This window comes from Mobula birostris, chromosome 16 (genome assembly GCF_030028105.1).
Source record: "Mobula birostris isolate sMobBir1 chromosome 16, sMobBir1.hap1, whole genome shotgun sequence".
Classification (NCBI taxonomy): Eukaryota; Metazoa; Chordata; class Chondrichthyes; order Myliobatiformes; family Myliobatidae; genus Mobula; species Mobula birostris.
Window position 1 is genome coordinate 24,452,926 of NC_092385.1, and position 23,513 is coordinate 24,476,438.

General features: G+C 41.2%; 1 protein-coding gene and 1 long non-coding RNA gene across 3 annotated transcripts in view; one reads left to right on the forward strand and one right to left on the reverse strand.

Moving 5' to 3' along the window:
- The window catches only part of arhgef3 (Rho guanine nucleotide exchange factor (GEF) 3), a 263,389-nt gene that overhangs the window by 232,188 nt on the left and 7,688 nt on the right, over window positions 1-23,513 (reverse strand). The window lies entirely within an intron of this gene.
- LOC140210903 (uncharacterized) lies at window positions 1,169-7,300 on the forward strand. Its single transcript, XR_011889326.1, has 3 exons — window positions 1,169-1,254; window positions 3,010-3,092; window positions 7,228-7,300. It is a non-coding gene; the product is annotated as an uncharacterized lncRNA (long non-coding RNA).

A 23,513-nucleotide genomic window follows, 5' to 3' on the forward strand; every position in this document is an offset into this window, starting at 1 on the left:
TAGAGATGCTCCCTGGCCTGCTGTGATCATCAGCAACTTTGATGTGTGTTGCTTGAATTTCCAGCATCTGCAGAATTCCTCGTGTTTCCAGAACTCAATACTTTGATTTATGAAGGCCAAAGTGTCAAAAGCTTTCTTTATGACCCTATCTACCTGTGCCACCACCTTCAATGAATTAAGGACCTGTATTCCCAGATCCCTTCATTCCACCACACTCCTCAATGCCCTACCATTCAATGTTTAAGACCCACCCTAGTTGGTCTTAGTGAAGTGCAAAACCTCACACTTGTCTGCATTAAATTCCATTTGGCATTTTTCCGCCCATGTTTCCAGCTGATGTAGATCCTTCTGCCAACCATGATAGCTTTCCTTGCTGTCCGCTGCACCTCTTGGTGTCATCTGCAAAATTTTGCTGGTCCAGTTAACCACATTATCATCCTGATCATTGCTATAGATGACAAACAACAGCAGACCCAGCACCAATCCCTGTAGCACAGCACTAGTCACAGGCTTCCAGTCAGAGGGGCGACCATCTATGACCACTCTCTGTCTTCTCCCACAAAGCCGATGTCTAATCCAATTTACTACCTCATATTGATCATTTCTATCCAGATCAGTGCATCTTCAGTCTTTTAAAAAAAATAGCGAGGGATATTCCAGTTAAAATAATCAACTGATCAGGATTACATCCTATTTACATACTGGCTCTAGTGCCTGTAAATACAAACTTGTTCTGCCCCTGCGACTGTCAAGTTCAAAAGTAATACGAGTGTTGCTATGCTGATTCATTTGTCCAGTTTGTGCAATTGTAAGCTCACAAAATAAATGACGCAATTCTATCAAAAGGCACGGTTTGTCAATCTTAATGAAGCAATAGCCAGATTTGTGAAAGTCATCTGATACTTTTTGCACAGTTGATAAGTGATCATCTTGTTTTGGACCAGGGCTCTGACTGGCTGGGAATACAGCCCAGCCAGCTGATTCAGCCATCAACCTTACAAGCCTGGGTCAGGGATCATTATTGATTCACAACTGGTTCCCAAAGGGGTTCCTGTCAAGAGAACAGGTCAATATAAAAAAGGGGGACATCAGTAATGCAGCAGCTACAGACACCACTGACCTCAATCACCTCCTCCATGAATGTGGAAACAGGCGAGACAGGCGGGTAGAACATGCTTTCGAAACATGGATGTTACCTTCCTGTACGCATTGGCTAGGAAGGGAAAAGCCAGTGGAGAGTAACTGTTACATCAGGTAAGGGATAAGATTAAAATGGGGAGACTAATGAAGAACAGAAGTAGAGAAAACATTGTTCTGAAGCCAAGCACAGTAAATCAGCTCAAAATGGCAGAACTGCTAAGTGTAATGGGGACACAGCAGCAGCAATCAGAACTACTATGGTCAGAACAGTTTGCTTTAAAAAAATTAGCACTTTGTCAGTGAGCAAGTGATATTATTCAGAGAAAGCTAGGGTCTTAGCTTGATAAAAAAACAGGAATGCAAAGGGAGCAAATTGTCGCATGTACTTTCTGCTTAAGTATACAGAATCAACAATTATATTCAAATTGCATTCATTCTGTGGCCCCATCCTAACAAATTGCATAACTTCAAGCCAGTATTTCTGATCATGTCATTAAACAAATGTAAAAATTAAATTTTGTTAATTCTTCTCCATTTCCTATCATCACAGTAGATTCCAGCTAATTGAGCCAATGGTTAACGGAGCAACTGCTTACTTGGGACAACTATGAAAGAACAGAAACTAATCGAGTAAATGCCCGGATTCCTTTCATTTATTTGAGACACTATGCTGCTTAATTGGGACAGGTGGCTGTTGTTGAACAGTTTATAACTAGTGTCAGTCGTGTGCACTTGTGCGGCTGTTAGACACTACACTGTGCTTAGAGTGAAGGGCCAGTTGCATGTGTTTGTGACTTTTGTCACTAACTATTTCAAGATATAAACAGTAAGACAATTCAGAACTGTTTTGCTCACTGCAGTTTCAAGCATTCAGGTTTGGAGATGCCAGAAACAACGGAATGAAAATGAAATTATTTCACTACTTCAACAAATTAGGACCTATGAACAATTTGAAGGTATTGACAATAATGTTACAATGAAAATGAAGATTTGGAGGATGTGATCATCGAAAGCATTGTATGAAGGGAGTCCATTATCTGCACTAGGCATCTGTGCTGATTTTGTTCATTTACAGTCAAAAGAACATGGCAGCGTACACTGGATGAATTCCTCTGTCAATAACTATTAGGAACTAATATACAGTTTTACTGAACTAGTGTCGGTAGTGTTCTAATTTGTTCTGCATTTCATTTAAATGCATAATTTGTTACTCAGTTAAAGGGTAGTTTCTCTATTTTTAAATACCTTTTTAACTATTTCCATTAAACTTCAGTTAATTGGGCAAAATGTACAGGTCCTGATGTGTCCCTATTAACCAGATCAAAATCCACTGTATTTGGATTCAGAAACCCAAGTTAATTAAGCTTTCAAGGAATCTTGGCTATATTTCAAAGAACCCTGTCCTCTTCTTGAAGAAAATATTATCGCTTGTTATCTCAATCAAGTGTCACATATGTCAAATGTACTGGTCCAGAAATCACTCAACACTTTTATAGATTCGCATGGTGTTCTTTTCTAAATGGGCCTTTATGGTTTTAATTACTTCTAACTGCTATGACCCCCAACAGAGACCATCGTTACTGAAAGTTGCTTTCATTTTATAATTTCCAGTACAGTTAAATGCAAACCACAGTTATAAAACAACTAAAAGTTATATCAACAAAATGTCCCATTACTGTGAAGCAAGGATTTCTGAAAGTTGCCCCCATTTACATCACGAGCATGTCACTGTAATCTCAAGATTGTCAGCAGATCTACCAGCATTTTGTATCAGACCATTAAACACAATATTGTATTTATGAAGGACAGGTAAACGAGTGCCGACAAATCAGGAAAGATAATACAATGCATCTTATTTCATTTTAACAGATTCAAGGTTGGAGGACAGTCAATTGCAGTGGATCCCACTGATAAGTGAGCTATCCCCAAGTCCTTACATCCAGATCTATCAGGTGAGCAAAATTTGAGGAGGTGAGATGAATGCTATATAGGCATGTTGGGTAGGGGCGGGGCAGCCAGAAGATTCTGAAGTTACAGTAATTTATTCTTTTCTGCCACCTCACCTCTGAGCAGAGTGGATATAACAGAATCATAAAGGATTTATAATGCAGAAAAGAATAATTTGGCCCATCATGTCTGTTCCTGTCCAAAAAAAAAGGAGACCTAATTCTGCCTTCCAGTAGAATGGTAACTCTGCTTGTCACAGCGCTTCAAGTACTTGACCAACACAAGGAGAGTTTCCGAGAGTTCCTCTCACTCAGTTTAAGATGTTCCTCTCACTGAGTTTAAGATGTTCTGGATGAGAAGATTTTTCCTCATCTCTTATTTAGTTCCACCAACAAATACCTTAAATCTATGCCACTCGACCTCACCCAATCTTTAGTCTGTTATAGCATGATAGCCCCCTTTACTCTAGAAAGGCGCTTCGTTTTTAAAAAATAAATCAATCGAATAATAGAACAGGGATATGAAAAAAAGGACCTAGTGCAGGGGTTCCCAAACTTTTTTTATGCCATGGACCAACACCATTAAGCAAGGGGTCTGTGGACCCCAGTTGGGAACCCCTGTGTAATAGAACCTTCCCTTAGGTAATCCATGCAATATATCTTGTGATAATCATGACAGTCATTGTAAAGTTTTGGATTTAGCTCACTTTAACTCATCCATTCATAAGGTTTGTAAGTCCTTGCCATTTCAGCATCTAATTGTAGGACCTTCGTAAGATTTCAGATCTTTCACATTCACCACTCCTTAGTCAAATCTCCATGTTAATCCGTTTTCATGACAAATGCAAGGGAATCAGTCCCAAAATCTAATGCCTCTGCAGATGTAGAAAGTCTGGAATTAAAGTAGAAAATGCTGAGAATACTCAGCAACATGAGTGACAACCATGCAGAGAGTACAAATAGCTTTGCTCATTTGTTACTGAGAAGGACTGAATAAACTTGGATAACAAACAAGTTTTAAGTTGCAGAGAAAGGTTTGGAATGAACATTATCAATTATTGAGCAAAAAGCAAGAGAGTGAATGACTCAAGTAGCACTGGTGCTGGCTGAGAGAGGGCAGTGATGCCTTGTTGAGCATAGATTATCTACCTGGATAAGAAGCAAATAGAAGGATCCAAAGGAACAAAAGTTCAGACTATTATCTCAATAGGGAGAAAATTCAAATTTAGGAGTCCTTGTGCAAGACTCCCAGAAGGTTAACTTACAAGTTGAGCCTGTGGTAAAGAAGGTGAATACAATGTTAGCATTCATTTCAAGAGACACAGAATATAAAAACAAGAAGATAATGCTGAAGCTTTATAGAACATAGAACATAGAATAGTACAGCACAGTACAGGCCCTTCGGCCCACAATGTTGTGCCGACCCTCAAACCCTGCCTCCCATATAAGCCCCCACCTTAAATTCCTCCATATACCTGTCTAGTAGTCCCTTAAACTTCACTAGTGTATCTGCCTCCACCACTGACTCAGGCAGTGCATTCCATGCACCAACCACTCTCTGAGTAAAAAACCTTCTTCTAATATCCCCCTTGAACTTCCCACCCCTTACCTTAAAGCCATGTCCTCTTGTATTGAGCAGTGGTACCCTGGGGGAGAGGCACTGGCTATCCACTCTATCTATTCCTCTTATTATCTTGTACACCTCTATCATGTCTCCTCTCATCCTCCGTCTCTCCAAAGAGTAAAGCCCTAGCTCCCTTAATCTCTGATCATAATGCATACTTTCTAAACCAGGCAGCATCCTAGTAAATCTCCTCTTACCCTTTCTAATGCTTCCACAACCTTCCTATAGTGAGGTGACCAGAACTGGACACAGTACTCCAAGTGTGGCCTAACCAGAGTTTTATAGAGCTGCATCATTACATCGCGACTCTTAAACTCTATCCCTCGACTTATGAAAGCTAACACCCCATAAGCTTTCTTAACTACCCTATCCACCTGTGAGGCAACTTTCAGGGATCTGTGGACATGTACCCCGAGAACCCTTTGCTCCTCCACAGTCCCAAGTATCCTGCCATTTACTTTGTACTCTGCCTTGGAGTTTGTCCTTCCAAAGTGTACCACCTCACACTTCTCTGGGTTGAACTCCACCTGCCACTTCTCAGCCCACTCCTGCATCCTAGCATCCTATCAATGTCTCTCTGCAATCTTTGACAATCCTCTACACTATCTACAACACCATCAACCTTTCTGTCATCTGCAAACTTGCCAGCCCATTATAAGACACTAGTCAGGCCACATTTGGAGTATTTTCAACAGTTTTGGACCCATATCTCAGAAAGGATGTGTTGTTATTGGATAGAGTCAAGAGGAGGTTCATGAATATGATTCCAGGAATGAAGGGAGGTTTGGCAGCTTTGGGCCTGTACTCACTGGAATTTAGAAGGATGTGGAGGGATCTCATTGAAACCTACCAAATGTTGAAATGACTAGATAAGGTGGATGTGGAGAGGATGTTTCCTATGGTGCGGGTGTCCAGAACTAGAGGGCACAGCCTCAAAATTGATAGGTGACCTTTTAGAACAGAGGAAAGGAGGAATTTTTTTAGCCAGAGAGTAGTGAATCTGTGGATTCACCACATGCAGCCATGGAAGCCAAGACCATGGATATACTTAAGATGGAAATTGATATTTTCCTGATCGGTCAGGGCATCAAAGGATACGACGAGAAGGCAGGTTGAGTGGGATCCAGGATCAGCCATGATAGCAAGGCGGAGCAGACTCAATGGGCAGAATGGCCTAATTCTTCTCCTTTGTCTTATAGTCCTATGGATACTGGGAGAGGAGAGCAGCAGGAGGGAAAGCACAGAGGAAGGGAAGAAGGAAAAGAAACAAATACTGTAAATCTGGAATGAGAGGTAGATACTGGAGAAGTAAAGCACAGTACAAGGGGTGATTGATAAGTTTCTGGCCTAAGTTAGGAGTCAATTTTAGAAAACCCAACACATTTATTTTTCAACATAGTCCCCTCCTACATTTACACACTTAGTCCAGCAGTCGTGGAGCATACGGATCCCTTCTTTGTAGAAGTCGGTGTCCTGGACCTCCAGAAAGTGGTCCACAGCGGGGCGGCTGATAAGTTTGTGGTCTAAGGTAGAAGGAGATATACAGCTCTCATTACATGCATGTGGGCAGTTCATCTCCTTCTACCTTAGGCCACGAACTTATCAATCACCCCTCGTATATACTAGACACCTGAAGAACTCAGTGTAAGGCAGCATAAGTGGAAAAAGAACTGAGTTAACATTTCGGGTTGATGACATTTTGTCAGAACTCACTAGTCCCAAAACATTAGTAAAGATAGAAATATCACAGGAAATACTCAGTAGGTCAGGCAGCATCTGTTGAAGGAAATGGAGCTGAAGTTTCAGGTCAAAGACCTTGGACAGAGGAAAGACCACAAGTTAGTTTTAAGCTAAAGAAATTTGGCCTGTCCCCTAAAACCCACACTAATTTTTATAGATGCACCGTAGAAAGCATTCTTCTAGGGTGCATCACAACCTGGTATGGAAGTTGTCCTGTCCAAGACCGAAAGAAGCTGCAGAAGATCGTGAACACGGCGCAGCACATCACACAAACCAATCTTCCGTCCGTGGACTCACTTTACACCACATGCTGTCGGAGCAGTGCTACCAGGATAATCAAGGACACAACCCACCCAGCCCACATATTTTTCGTCCCTCTTCCCTCCGGGAGAAGACTCAGGAGCTTGAAGACTCGTACGGCCAGATTTGGGAACAGCTTCCTTCCAATTGTGATAAGACTGCTGAACGGATCCTGACCCGGATCTGGGCCGTACCCTCCAAATATCCGGACCTGCCTCTCAGTTTTTTTGCACTACCTTACTTACCCTTTTCTATTTTCTATTTATGACTTATAATTTAAATTTTTAATATTTACTATTGATTTGTACTCCAGGAAGCGCGAAGCACAGAAACAAGTATCGCTGTGATGATTGTACATTCTAGTATCAATTGTTTGGTGACAAAGTATTAAGTAAAGTACAATAAAGTACAAAGTTGCAGGGAAGATGGAAAGGGATGTACGTGTCCTCAAAATGTTAATTATTCATCTCTCCACAGATGCTGCCTGGTCTACTCAATAGTGACCCTACACAAACGTGGGAAAAAGGAAAAAAAAACTGGATATGGGGCCACTTTAGATTTAAAACAAACTACTAAATCAAAATAAATCCAACTTTTGTTTTTGATTACAATGAGTACAGGAATCAGTGGCTGGGAATACCCAACAGTGCCTTTGGCTACCCAAGTAAACGTGGAAGTTATTAATTAAAAATGGGTATAGCAACTATGCTCTAATATGAGTTTCCAAATCAACCATCAGTTAATGATTCAAAGAAAATACTCTGTTGGATTACTTCCAAGTCTTATAGAATCTAAAAAAAATCTGCACTTTGTTTGAAAGCATTGATCGTAAGAGAATACAAGCTTACATTCCCAGGGCAGGAGCTGGTCAGCTATCTCTCTTAATGATTATCAGACTATTACTTTAATGCAGCACTCATGAATAGGAAGTAGATGTTTATCATTCACATCACTTTCAGTAGGAAATTAAAATTTGTCTAATTGGTCATGAAAAGGAAAAACAATAGCTAGTGTTCATTAAAATCTAAAAATGTAGAATACGGGAAAGCATACAATATTTCAACATTCAACAACAGCATTTTCAAGTGAGGGCTATCTCTCAGGCTGAATTGATTATACCCTGGTTAATAAGACTACACAGCTGAAGTATCAACCATTCTTTCAAATTCTGATCAATTTGCCATACATTATGTTTTTACTTGGTGCATCCTTATTTTTTATTTTATCTGTCCTGATGCAACAGAGAGTCACCAATTTACAATCTCATCATCGTCATTTCAGAGATTCATTAGAGTCCCTACACAATACAAAGCCTGAACTTCAAAACATGGGAAATGTGAGGAGTTTGTCAAAAAGATGTAGGTGGATTGCTCCACTAACCTAGCGACCGACACCCCCCCCACCCCCAGCTCCACCCTAACTGATAAGTACAACTTTCGCAGGATAATGTAGACCACAAATCTTAAAGAAAGTAATAATGTAAAATTCATTTCTGGACATTCAAATTTGGACTTAGCCTCTGTAACAAGTGACAGCACTGAGGGCTAGTTATAAATTAATTTTAATACCCCTCGCTCCTTAGGCAGTCCCATGGAATCGTTTCGACTTAGGCTCTGCAAATTTCAAAGCCAATTTAGGACCTGCAGACTTTGCCACAGATGAGATAGGAAGTGACTATTAATGTCAGATAGTTTGAAAAGTGCAGTACCAGGTCACAGCTTACATTACACGAGAGAGAGAGCGAGAGAACGAGAAAACAAGAAAGAGAGAGAGAGAATGAGAGAACAAGAGAGAACACGGGAGACAGAGAACACATACACATGGACTCATTCTCAAAGTTATCCTGAATATTCCTGTGTTTTGAGTGGCCATGGGCCAGAGATTCCCATGATGCTGTACTTCCAAAGAGCTCCGAGAACATTCTTGAAGTTCTTCCTCTCTCCACCTAGTAATCTATTGCTAAGATGGAGCTCAGAACAGATTCACTTTCCAGTGTCTGGTATCTGGCTCCATTGAAGCCAAGAGAATGAAATGGCTTGCTTATCCATGCAGCAGATATGGAGTATCAGAGACAACATTAGTGGCATTGCTCTAGTGCTTTGCTGCATGAAGGCAGCCCACATCCGAGAAGCGCACAGGAGGCAGGGAATCGGTGGTGCCTGCTGGACCATGAGCTTTTTGTTGGGTTTTATGTCTTTTCCTCAGGATGTCTCAAAGCTGTCAGAAGTTGATGGTAAACTTCACCATGATGTCTGCTTTCGCTGAGATGCGACTCTCACGACATGGAAAGACCTTTATTATCAATGGACGATGTTGTACCGTAGACAATGCTATATAGTGGGCAGCAAATTGAATGAAGACTTCTGCCTTGCAGGTATTAAACATAATAACCACACTCTCGAAGGCTTTAGTGAATTAGATGACACCTTAAACGTGTGTTAATGCAGAAGTCGTCTGCTTACTGCAGCTCAAATATCAGAACAAGTCAGCACTGCCACAGTGGAGGGAATATCTATTGATTACTTTCCAATTTATCCTACAGATTAGCTACGCTCAGCAGGAAGCTTGTTCAAAGTGAAAAATTGAGGGAAGTGTTGGTTGATCATGCAATTTTGTTTGATAACTGTCTAAATTTGAATATTTCTCCGTTGCTGCTTGCCTATATACTGAAAAAAAACCTGTTGCATCATGACCACCAAGTTGAGTTACTTCGACTTGGGATTTCCACTTTTTTGGAGTTATAGACATTTCTTTCTAAATGCATCTCAAATTCATTGCGAGGACATGGAATACTTTGTGCAACAGTTCCAACTATTCTAACAATGGGTCTTGGACCTGAAGCTTTTAACTCCGTTTCCTTTTCCATAGATGCTACTTGGCCTGCAGAGTGATTCCAGCATTTTCCCTTTTGATGTCATGAAAATCATTTGTGTTTAAACCACAGTGTAGAAAGAAAACATGTATTAAGCTGGTAATGATTTGGTATTGTTCCAACCAAAGTTACGCTCTTGATTAACAATCATTTCTTATAGGTTGTGTTGTATGTGTCACACTGAACCTGCCGGAGCCGGTTCCTATTATGCTTGACCGGAACCCATTAATGAATACAAAATGCACCATGCAAAACTATACTGAACTGAAAGCTAATATAGAGGAACTATTGAAAGACAACAAAAGAGAACCAATGTTGTTTGTCCACAAATAACTTATTTGCAAGTCATATCATAAACTAAACATTAAAATAGTCTACATTTCTAATAAAAATACAAAGCTGTTAAATCACATACAATCATTAAAGTGAAAACCTCCTGAATATTTACAGTATTTCTTTGCTAATAACATAGACGAGCACATACTTTCTGTACCCAATCAAACAGCAAGATTTTAAAGCAATCTTTCACATATTAAATAACAAAGCTTAAAAGAGATTAGATATATTACAGCAAACATATAAAGTAATTTTTCAAAGGCAATTATGTACAATTATTAATTATTTAAAGGCAATCTATCCTTAAAGTTCAGTGAATAAACACACCTTCCAAGAAACCATGGGATGTAAAGTTTAATAATGCAATGATGTGTATGCATAAGATTGCAAGTGCATGGAAACTTATCAGCCTTGTTGCTCTTATGGGGGTGCTGGATATCCAGGCTTGCATATGGTGGTAGAACTCACCATGAAATGGCCATCAAGTCCTGCAGGGCCAGGTTATTAGGTACATCTGTGGTAGTAGTAGTGCAATCACTCAAGTCGAGTAAGATGTTCTCCTAGGGGGTTGTCTATTGGTGGGTTCTCAGGTGGCTGTGGAGGCCAGTTCCGGACACACACATTCAGGTGCAATGTGGACAAGAGTAAATGGCAGCTGTGGTTAGTGGCTGGGTCACTGGGCTTTCCAGACTCCTCTTCCACAGCATCTCTACACCCGCTCATTAATGCAAATATCTAATCAACCAATCATACTGCAGCAACTTAATGCATAAAAGCATGCAGACTTGATCAAAGGTTCAGTTGTTGTTCAGACCAAACATCAGAATGGGGAAGAAATGTGATCTAAGTGACTTTGACCGTGGAATGGTTGTTGGTGCCAAACAGGGTGGCTTGCATATCTCAGAAACTGCTGATCTCCGCAGATTTTCACACACAACAGTGTCTAGAGTTTACAGAGAATGGTGCAAAAATAAAAACAAAAATCCAGTGAGCGGCAGTTCTGAGAGCAAAAATGCCTTGTTAATGAGAGAGGTCAGAGGAGAATGGCCATGCTGGTTCAAGCTGACAAGAAGCTGTTAGTAACTCAAGTACAGTAACTAGGTATTACAACAGTGGTGTGCAGAGGAGCATCTCTGAATGCACAGCACTTTGAGCCTTGAAGTGGATGGGCTACAGCAGCAGAAGGCTATGAATATACGTACACTCAGTGGCCAATTTATGAGGTACAGGAGGTACCTAATAAAGTGGCCACTCAGGGCAGATGTTCTGGGAAATTAACAACTGAATAAAGTATTAACTAATCTAGACCAATGTGTGTGAGATGGTTAGGAAAATTACATCCAGTAAGACATGGAATAAGTGGAATGTCCCAGAATCCACTGTTAAGTTATCTGAATTCAGAACAGAATGCAAGATGTGCAAGTTTGAAGGGGGAGGGGAGGGGAGGGGAGGGGAGGGGAGGGGAGGGGAGGGGAGGGGAGGGGAGGGGAGGGGAGGGGGACAGAATGATTCAATGCTTCCAAACAACTGAAATGGCAGACGAACTTTGGAAATGGGCAGACAACATGCAGCAGTGATACAGAAAGCATTCAACACAAGAAGGCAAAGATAAGGAACTTCAGGTGCTAGAAATCCAAGCAGGACGCACAAAATGCCGGAGGAACTCAGCAGACCAGGCAGCATCTATGGAAAAGAGTAAACAGTCGACGTTTCGGGCCGAGGAATGTCTTGGCACAAAATATCGACTGTTTACTCTTTTCCATAGATGCTGCCTGACCTGCTGAGTTCCTCCAGCATTTTGTGTGTGTGTTGAGAGGGAATGGCATGAACACAGTGCTAGAGGGGACTGGGGGGTGGGGTTTGGTGATAGAAACAGATACTGAAATAATATTTTAAAGGCATTTTGAGAGACACACAAACAGGCAGGAAAGTGAGTTATGGACCATATAAAGACAGAAGGGATGAGTTTAGATTGGTAAGATGTTCAGCTCAGACATGGTGGGATGAAGGGCCTATTCCTTTACTGTACTTTGATTGTGATAATAAATAAAAAGTCAGCTGGAATAATTCAGAGATTGGGTGATATGAGTGATGCCTCAGCTCAGAAGCTTCAAAAGGTGAAATCAATAGGTTGGTTGGTTTCCTTCTTGCTAGATCCCTTGAGATGTAGCTGGTAGTGTGGGGTGGTCTGACCAACTGCTGAATCCTTCATCCTACTAGTGAAGCTGAAGATGCATCGTTGAGCTCCAACATGGCAAAGCTAGTACTAATCAGAGTTACACAGCTGATTAGCCTCATGACACACCCATTTTGTACATTATAAAGTTACTTAGTGCTTCATAATATATAATGGTCATCGGCCCTTACAGATGTAGACAGGAACCGTGAGCTAACTATAAGCCAATAAGCAGCCATTACGCTGTGTACAGGAAACTATTCTAGCTGCAATTTACTAGCTGAAAGGTTCTGTGTCCAGGAACTAGCAGCCCAGAAACTTGCCAGCACCTGACACACAGCAATCTTATTTGTCCTAACCTAACACAGGTCACCATTTCTCCACTGAATCCCCTAGCATATGTGATGTAAATTAATTTACATCTGCAATTCATAACCCACACTGAAGACACTATTTCAATTTCATCATATTGAAATCACTACACAATCAAATCAAAACAGACTGCGCCAGGAGGGAGGAAGATTATTGTACTCATCATGGTAGCATCATTACAAGTGGGTGCAGGCCATTGCGGAAAAACAATACATTTTCTTTGCATAAATTTGTCCGATGCAAAACATGAATCACCCTCATCAACTTTCATATTTATCAAAGGCTTTAAATATGTTATTCGGATATTAAAATAAGAAATGCCGTGGTCCACATTACTCAATGGATAAACATCTCTGAGAAAGCAACCCACACACATTCTTCAAACAAAAAATTAAAGTACAGTCATTGGGCCTTTTACAAAGAGACAAGATTTATTCATTAGTTAGTTCAAATCATACAAGATGAATTCAATTTAATCCTTAAAGCATAGAAGACAAATGTCTGGAATCCCATGTAGACATATTAAGGAGAGATATTCCAGATGGTTGCTTTTGAATCAGAAGGTTATGGTTTCAACCACAAAACTGAATCACAGGTGACATTCTTTTCAAGGACGAAATATATCTTATCTGGATTTTTAATGTGGTCAATCAGATCAATAGCACGGTGAGTTGCCATTCTGTTATCTGTAGGTCAAGATTATTTAAAACAATGAAGTTGCATTTATGCAGCAACTGTGCCAACTTCCAAGACATCCCAAAACACCAATCACTGAAGGAAATTTGAAAAGCAGACATGTGAAAGTTATGTGGGGAAGGGTCACAGGTTAGAGCAACTGCACTAGTCACATCAACCTCTTTTTGACATAGGTTGCGAAATAAAGGCGATTAGGATTGTGGTTTAACTCCTCCCATTCCTTAAGGGAGAGGCATGGGAACAGTTACGTCAAAGTGACAGAGCAGACAGGTCCTTATTAAACAAATCAGCATTCCTTCATTGTCCTCTGATTAATAAGTCCAGATCATTTATTCATGTTTGTGGAAAGGGCCTGAATGCCAGGCCAGAAAGTAATATTGCCCTTTTACATCGATTCTTCGTAACTGGCCACTGTTCCAGCTGTTTTACACCACTAACCACTAAGTACTCACCACACTTCTGAGAGCCAAGTTATGATTAACAACTAGTGTTTTAAAGTTTCTGACTTTATCCCAACATTCTTGGCTGTGATCTTAATAGTAAAGTTAATCAACACCAATTGTCTTCTTTGACCATAACTTAAATCTTCCTCAATGAATCAATAAAAATACTCTCAGCAGCTATTTTAACGCCGGTTAATGCATATATCTAATCAGCCAATGATGTGGCAGCAACTCAACGCATAAAGCATATAGATATGGTCAAGAGGTTCAGTTGTTGCTCAGACCAAATGTTAGAATGGGGAAAGAGGCGGGAGGAGAAGATGGCAGCGCATCTGCGTGTGTGCAGCCCTCCGGTGAAAAATGATATCGTATCTGTTAAATAGGGGCCGTGGACAATTCTGATTTGATGAAGAATGGACGTGAAAGCACAGAGGAACATCTGGAGAAATTTCTGAAACGTCCGTTCGCTGCTGTCGTTACTGTGTGGTCGGGAATCTTTTGGAGGTTAGGCCTCAAAATCCCCGGCCCTGCCTGCTTTTGGTGACCGAGAAGGAGGTCGAATCGTTCGGACAGAGATGGTGCTCAGTACTCGGTGTCGGAGAGCTGATCAGAGCTCGAAGTTTTTGGATGACTCGGAGTCAGATTGTGGTCAGCATGGCAGGGAGAGTTTTTCTTCCCGTCTGCGTGAGATGTGGGACATTTGAGAAACTTTGAACTTTACTGTGCTCATGGACTTCTTCATCAAGTTATGGTATTGTTGCACTGTTTGTAACTATGTGATAATTATGTGGTTTTGTCAGTTTTTTCAGTCTTGGTCTGTCCTGTGTTTTGTGATATCACACTGGAGGAAATAATGTATCATTTCTTAATGTATGCATTACTAAATGACAATAAAAGAGGACTACGTGTCTTCATAATCTAAAATGTGATCCAAGTGACTTTGACTGTGGAATAACTGTTGGTACCAGATGGGGTGGTTTGAGTATCTTAAAAACCGCTGATCTCCTGGGAATTTCATGCACAACAGTCTCTAGAGTTTACAGAGAATGGTGCAATTGAAAAAGAACATCCAGTGAGCGGTAGCTCTATGGGCAAAAAAGACTTGTTAATGAGAGAGGTCAGAGGAGACTAACCGGACTGGTTCAAGCTGACAGGAAGGGGATAGTAACTCAAATAACCACACATTACAACAGTGGTGTGCAGAAGAGTGTCTCTAAACACACAACACGTTGAACCTTGAAGTGGATGTGCCATAGCAGTAGACCATGAATGTACACTCAGTGGCCACTTTATTAGGTATAGGAGGTAACCAATAAAGTGGCCACTGAGAATATTTCAGACACCAACTACGTTACTTAGAGAAAGACTTTGTTTTGCAGATTGATATTTATTTAGGGATATTCACTGTGACCAACTGCTTCAAGCAGAAGTGATACAACATGCAAGTTTTTTTCCCCTGGTATTATGGAATTAAATATTACATACTCTTCCGTTTCCCTTCTTCTCATTTCTAACACCTTCCGCTCCAATCCATATCACAATACATGGAAATTTCACAAATCCTGACAGTCCACACAGCCCATTTTTTTCACCTGATTAAGATCCATAAGCAGGAAAGTCTTGTTAAGTATATTGTTGACCCACAGTGCTTTTTTCTTTATATTATGGCTATGTTTTCTCTCCATGTCCAGCCATTCTGACATTCACCCTTGACAACATTAATGTCCTATGCCAATCCAATCCCTCTGTACACCAATATGGTCGTGGGGCCTTCACTTGTTCCTTGAACAGAGACTCAACCAGTTCCTTCCACCACCATCATCTTTTACCTGGCTGATCTATATCATTCATTGACTCATTCTTCAACTCCGTTCACCGTCTCTATATCAAACACAGCACCTATGGAGACTCACTAGATGCTACTTTGTTTTGATTATGTAGATATCCTTTAAGTTCTATTCAAACCCTCGTCCTCAACTCTTTTTCCACTACATTGATGATTGCTTTTGTCCTACCTCTTGTGCTTATGCTGATCTCAAAACTGTTCTCTCTCATGCTGCCAGTTTCTACTCTGCTCTCACTTTCAAGTGATTCATAACAGACATTAACCTTCCTTTTCTTAATGTCTCTATTTCATTTTCAGGGTCTGGGTTAGTAATCAAAGCTGACAGGTTTCTACAGCTATATCCATTGACTCTACTTCCTGAATGGTTGTCTATTCCAATCACCCAATTTCTCCATCTGTTGTACATGCTCTGATTCATTCCACACAATACCTTAGAAATTATTTCCTCTTTCTTTAACCATGCCAATTTCTCTACCATACTTCTCTCATGACTATTTTCCTATACCTCTGCACTCACTCAGTCTGTCCACCCAGAACAACATGATTTTCCTTGTCCTCACCTCCCACCCTACCACATATAACAGATCATTCCTCATAAAATTCACCATCTCCAACAAAATTTCACCACCAGAGCTTCTCCCCTCACCTTTGAGCATTCCAAAGGCATCATTCTTCAATTCTCTGGTTTGCATGCTCACCTTGACCAAAAAACCCCCTCTTCGGCATTTACCCATTCAACCACTGAAGGTGTAACACCCACCAATGAATTACACATCATTGAAACAAGCCATCTGCCAACCACATTCACACCAGCAGCCAGCACTCCTTTTTATCTCTGCCTTTTCCACATCAGAACTCAAAGAGCCTTCCACGCGAAGCAGCAAGTGAGTTACCCAATTTTCCCATTTAATGTATGGTGTTCAGTGCTCACCAGGTCTTCCTTTACATTGGAGATATCAAGAACAGATCTGGCAACCACCTTGCAGTTCATCTCCTTTCAGAACAGAAGGGCAAACCTAAGCTTTTATATGCCTACCACTTGAATTCTTCACCCCACTCCCCTCCTGGCCCCTGATTTTAACCTCCTACGATGCTTCCAGCTTGAGAAAGTGCACTACATCTCTCAATTTGACCCATAAATTCTGGAAAATGATGTTGAGTTTAACAATATCAAGTAAATTGCCTTCTTGACTCCCTGGACCCCAACTTTCTCCTTATTGATGTGACTACCACTTCTCAAATTTAATTTGTTATATTTCAATTCTTTTTCTGTATTGTTTTATTGGAACCCCTGGTTTTAAACCATCACCTTGTCGGCTTTGATCTGCACCCTATTACAGATGTTCCTTCTGTTTTCTCTCCCTGCCTCCTTCAACAACTCAAACACACTTGTGAGGCATTAGTAATGACCTTTCAAGAATCAGTAGATTCTGGAATGAATCTAGAGAACTCAAAAATTGCAAATGTCACCCCACTCCTTAAGAAGGGAGGGAAGCAATAGACAGAAAATTATAAGCCAATTAGCCTGTCTTCAGTGGATAAAAGATGTTGGAGTCCATTATTAAGGATGAGGTCTTGCGCTATTTGGAGGCAGATTATAAAATAAGCCAAAGTCAGGGTTTCCTGAAGTGGAAATCTTGTCTGACAAATCTGTTAGAATTCTTTGTCTAACCTGCCTGTTATTTCCTCAAAGGAGAGTCAGTGGATGTTGTGTACATGGATTTTCAAAAGACCTTTAACAAAGTGTCCAACTGAGGCTCCTAAAAAAGATATGAGCTCATGGCATTACAGGAATGATACCAGCCTGGAGAGAAGATTGGGTGACAGGCAGGATGCAAGGAATGAGAATAACGGGGGCTTTCTCTGGTTGGCTGCCAGTGACAAGTGGTGATCTGCAAGGATCTGTGTTGGACTACTTCTTTTCACATTGTATGTCAAGTTTGTGGTCAAGTTTGCAGATGATACAAGAATAGGTAGAGTGGGTAGTGTTGAGGAAGCAGGGAGTATGCAGAAGGACCTAGACCTGTGCTGGTGTTGGAGAGGATCCAGAAAAGGTTCATGAGAATGATTCTAGGAATGTACAGATTAATGTACGAAGAGCATTTGATGGCTCTGGGCCTGTACATGCTGGAGTTTAGAAGCATGAGGGGCACCTCATTTAAACCTGTAGAATATTGAAAGGCCTAGATAGAGTGGACATGGAGAGGATGTTTCCGAAAGTGGGGGAATCTAGAACCAGAGGACACCACCTCAGATTACAAGGATGCCCCTTTAGAACGGAGATGAGGAGCACTTTTTTTTGCCAGAGAATGGTGAATCTGTGCAATTCTTTGCTACAAATAGCTGTGGAGGCCAAGTCATTGGATTTATTTAAAGCATAGATTGATAGGTTCTTGATTAGTAAGAGTGTCAAAGGTTACGGGGAGAAGGCAGGAGAATGAGGTTGAGAGGTATAGTAAATCACCCATGATAGATTGTCAGAGCAGACTCGATGGGCTAAATGGCCTGATTCTGCTATGTTTTAAGGCCTTATTTCTCACAGCTGAATGTCTAGACCCAGGAATTACAAACTCAAAGTAATGACATGACCATAGAAATAAGAAATTTCTTCACCCAGATTGTAAGGAATCTTGATTTATCAACCCAGAAGGAGACTGGGGACTGAGTTATTGAGGTTGTGCAAGATAGACCACAAGAGACTTTCAGATATAAGGAACCAAGGTAGATAGAGTTAGTACAGGGGTTTTGAGGCAAAAGATCATCCACAACTATACTGAATGTCACAGCAGGCTGAATGACTACCTTCTGCTTTTTATGTTCTGGAACCATTATTGGCCTGGCTTAAAAAGGCTGTGTAGAGAGCACCTTTATTGTTATATAAATAAATCCATTTGCACTTTCTGCCAGCATCCTTACAACCAATAGAATGACAGCAGAGCATTGGTTCAGCATCTTGAACAGAAATTGCTATTGGTAAGGCTAAGTTTAGCAGCTTCAAAAAACTCAATGACCTTTAATCAAATCATATTTTTATTTATAGGCATCCATTAGTCTCCTGAGACCATGGATTTGTGCCTTGGAAGGTTTCCAGGGCGCCGGCCTGGGCAAGGTTGTATGGAAGACCGGCAGTTGCCTATGCTGCAAGTCTCCCCTCTCCACGCCACCGATGTTGTCCAAGGGAAGGGCACTAGGGCCGATACAGCTTGGCACCGGTGTCGTCACAGAGCAATGTGTGGTTAAGTGCCTTGCTCAAGGACACAACACGCCGCCTCAGCTGAGGCTCCAACTAGCGACCTTCAGATCACTAGACTGACGCCTTAACCACTTGGCCACACACCCACACATTAAGTTCACATTAAGTTCAACAAAAAAGGTTAGTTGATGATACTGTACCTAATCTGCCAAAACAGTAATACTAGTTTGTCATTTACGAATGCCGATTCAATCAATATAGAAGCAAAATATGATCAGAAATTTAAAACTTTCTCAAAGAGTGCCTTCTCATTGCTATTTCAGAAATGCTCCTTCTTTCTAACAACAGCTGCACCTTTTTAACGTGCCAATGTGGTAAACACAATTAGGCTGAATCACAGATGTGATGTCATTCCACTGAGAATTTACAAATGCAATTTAACTCATTAAGCAAGCCGATCGTTAAATTCAAAGTCTCTTCCATTAGTTTTCTCTCCTTAATCATTTTCTCTGAAATCTGTCTCCTCCCAGTTTATGGATTCCATTCTGACAAGAGCTGATGCCCACCCCTAGCTTATCCAAGCAGCAACTTCTTCCCAGGCATACGTTAGGATAAACAATTCATTAGTACATTGAAACATGCAGGTTGTGTACTAAATCTTGCAGGCAAAGCCATGAAATCTGCAGAGAGGGGAATAAGACTGAAGCGTTCACATCGCACACCTGTGAGATCTCCAATCACCCCAATGCCAATAATTAGCCTCGCTCTATCTTGAGAGTTGCAGATCTCTTGAAAGCAGTCCTTTTATCTTTAATTACTCCAGTTCTCCCCCTCCACCCATCACAGAAAATAGCTTTTATCTTTTCCTGCGATTTCTCCTGGTTCAGGATCAGAATCAGGTTTAATGATTCGTGAAATTTGTTGTCCTTGCAGCCACAATACAATATAATATATAATAATAGAGAAAAATAAACTGTGAATTACAATAAGTGTGTGTGTATAAATGTATGGCAGAGGGGAAGAAGCCATTCCTGAATCGTTGAGTGTGATGCCTTTAATTCTTAAATAGTGTTAGACTTGTAAACTCTCCCTGTTGCAATGTCAACTATGCTCCTCTTTCCTTAGATGCTGCCTGGCTAGGTTAGCATTTTCATTATTTACTGATTTATTTCAGACTTTCAGTATCCATGGTATTGCTTTAATACAGTTATATTTGCTGAGATTTTCTGCTGTATCCTATTCCTGTTTTACAGGAAACAGAGAAAATTATCTTCCACCCAACCAGCTCTGATGAAATAGCAGATAGAGAAAAAGCAGTCACCTTAGGGACTAACCTAAGGGAATAGCATTGTCATTAGGTGATGCTCACTCACAATGGCATCATTACAGGAGGCAGAATGGGAGGAGGTATAGTCGAGGAAGCTGCGGGTTTATAGGGAATGCCAGGGGCAAGTCCATCTCCTGGAATGGAGACGCAGAAAGATCCAGAAAAGGAAACGTGACAAAGATGGTCCAAGTTCATTTCAGAGCCAGCTGAAAGTTGGCAGCAAACTGGCGAGTTCTACGCTAGTGCAGGAGGTAGCATTGATGCATTTGTCAATGCAACAGTGGGAGCTATAGGATTAGATCAAGGATTGTCCCATGTGGCCAATGAATGACATTTACAGCTAAGGGCCATACAAGTACCCATAGCTACCCTTTGATCTGTAGAAAGCAGAGATTCAATGAAGGACTTTTCATATTCTGCTGAGATAGCTTACAACTGATTGGTGCAAATATTTACACCTTTGCTGCTCTTCCCCATCTCACACTCATCTCCAGCAAGTTTTCTTCTCCTTGTGTTTGTACCTGCCGCACCTGGTTCCATTTTTCCATCTGGTTCCACCCTGCATCTGCCATCTACTTTCCCACACTGCTCCTTTTCCAACCTTTCCCCTACCCCCACTATTTGTACTGCTATGTATCAGCAATATTTCTTGTTCCCTCTCTGTCAGATACAGGCTCTCAAGCCGAAATGTCAACTTAATGTGTTTTGCTTCCACAGATGCTAATTGATCCACTGAGTTCTCCCAGTGTTGTGTTATTTTTACCACCCCACTTGTTCCCATGTCTGTTAGCTTCGCCCTTCTCAACTCTGGGATTAATCATACACTTCCCACCCACGGACAAGCAAAACAACTATAAACTGCGCTCCACTGTACATAAACTGTTTGAAACAGTGAGGGAACTTCATTGGTTGCATTTGACAACATTTACTCAGATCCACAAAAGGAAAAAAAACTGCTACATTTTTTGTTTTGATACAGGTATATTAAACAGAATTTATCTAATTTATGGAGAATGGAATCAGAACCAAATCCTTCATCTCTAAAACCAGACTGCATTTTTTTAAAAAATCAAGATATAAACATTAAATTCTACCTGTAAGTATTCCACTGTTATCTGTGCTAGAATTATCCATTCCATTTTGACCAAAATACTAATATAAATCTTCAAGCACAAGGTTGTAGTCGAAATTGAATATATTCAAGAAGCTTTTAACACAAAATTTCCATTTATTTCCACATTTGGAAGCAATAAATTTATTTCATCACAACTTTTTTAAAAAAAGTAGTTTTGAGTGTTTATACATGTTTCACCAGAAGCCTTAATGCCAAGATTATCCTTATATTGCAAGAGTTCATTTTCTGAGACTGTCAGTAATCATAGCCTAAATAAGAAAAAGCGAACTTCATAAGTTCAGACAAAATCTGTAACTTATTATTTTGCCTCTGAGCACTGAACATCTGACTTAGAGTGTGTCATAATAATTAACATCATAAACTCCAATGCATGACTGCTGTGCACACGTCTTCTCCCAGGAAAGAGTAGACAAACACAGCATAGGAAATTAACTCAACTACAAGTACTCTTGTACAGAGACATGCAGCTGAAACCAAGCACAAAGACAATAAATCCCTCTCCACATCCTTTACAAGCTCGGGAACAAGACCAAACAAAACTGGTTCAAACCTTAAGCACACACAAGTAGGCTAGTGTCAGGCAGCTCATACAAATTGAATGAGAATGAGGCAATTTTGGGATCAATCATCAGATATTAATCGCAACAAGACGGCGGCGCACTCGATTGCAGCGGCCTCTCCAGGTCCAACAAACGTGGCAATTGTTTGTCTTCAATGTTTTTTCTTGTGATTGCAAGACCCTGTATGAGATCAGCAACACAAAACACCGCAGGTCTGTTTCATTGGGAAGTCCGACGGAAGGAAAGCTGCATAGACCAGCGCCCTCAAGCTGCAGCGTCACCTGTTATAGCCGCCCAGAGGAGAAGGTGCCAGAGGTGGTGTGGGGAAAGAACAGAGGCACAGTGGGCATGCTGGAATCCATACTGGGTTGGGGACCGACTCCCCTGTCAGTGCTATTCTCCAGCGTTCACTCCCTGGAAGACAGACTGGACTGCCTTCGTCTGGGACTGACCCAGTGCGAGATGAGGAACTGCTCCGCGCTTGTTCTTACAGAAATGTGCTCCAAGACAATGTCACATGCACATTCAATCCTCAGGACATGCCATCCAGGGACTTATGCCAATATTGTTTGTGACTTCTTGTGCTATCACAACCAAATGTGCTGTGTGTGACCGAATGTACTCTGTTTTGCACCTTGGCCCCAGAAGAACAGTTTCCTTTGCTGTATATATGTATATGGTTGAATAACAAATAAAACTTAAACTCAAACTTAAACGTTTCTGATTTCTGATTGAGTAACTTGTCCTGTGAGTGTAAAAAGAAAATGCAAGCCGTTGATGTACAACCTCGTCATGGTCTGGAGGCTTGTGTGCCTCAATGACACAGAGAACTATGTTGGCTGGAGTCAGGGCTTTCTGCTTTGGCTCTTGGTAAGGTCACCCATGCCAAACAGGTCAAAGGGTAGAGGCCAGACAAAGCGTGGTCCACTGGTCCTTCAGATTCGGGGGCTCAGCTCAGGGCCAACAACCCTGACTGGTCAAAACTCTGGTTAGGCCACACTTGGAGCACTGTGTCCAGTTCTGGTCACCTCACTGTAGGAAGGATGTGGAAGCATTGGAAAGGGTACAGAGGAGATTTACCTGGATGCTGCCTGGTTTAGAGAGTATGAATTATGATCAGAGATTAAGGGAGCTAGGACTTTACTCTTTGGAGAGAAGGAGGATGAGAGGACACATGATAGAGGTATATAAGATATTAAGAGGAATAGATAGAGCGGACAGCCAGTGCCTCTTCCCCAGGGCACCACTGCTCAATACAAGAGAACATGGCTTTAAGGTGAGGGGTGGGAAGTTCAAGGGGGATATTAGCGGAAGGTTTTTTACTCAGAGAGTGGTTGGTGCGTGGAATGCACTGCCTGAGTCAGCGATGGAGGCAGATACACTAGTGAAATTTAAGAGACTACTAGACAGGTGTATGGAGGAATTTAATGTGGGGGGTTATATGGGAGGCAGGGTTTAAGGGTGGGCACAGCATTGTGGGCTGAAGGGCGTGTACTGTGCGGTACTATTCTATGTTCTATGTTCAAACAAAAACTGTTACGGAAACAGCAGTGAAGAATGCTCCTATATCTATGTGCGACGGTACCCCGAGTTTCCATCCGGGACTGAGATGGCTGACAATAGTGAAAACTGAAAGGCGGCTACTGCCATGATGAAGGAAGCCCTGAACATTGCCTAGACCAAGATCAAAATTGGCCAAGGGCACACAGAGACTGCTGCCCTAAATGCCAGTGTAGTAAGGATTGACCACAACTGGCTTCTCAACCATATAGCAACAAAGGAGACAAAATGTAACAGAGTGCAGGTA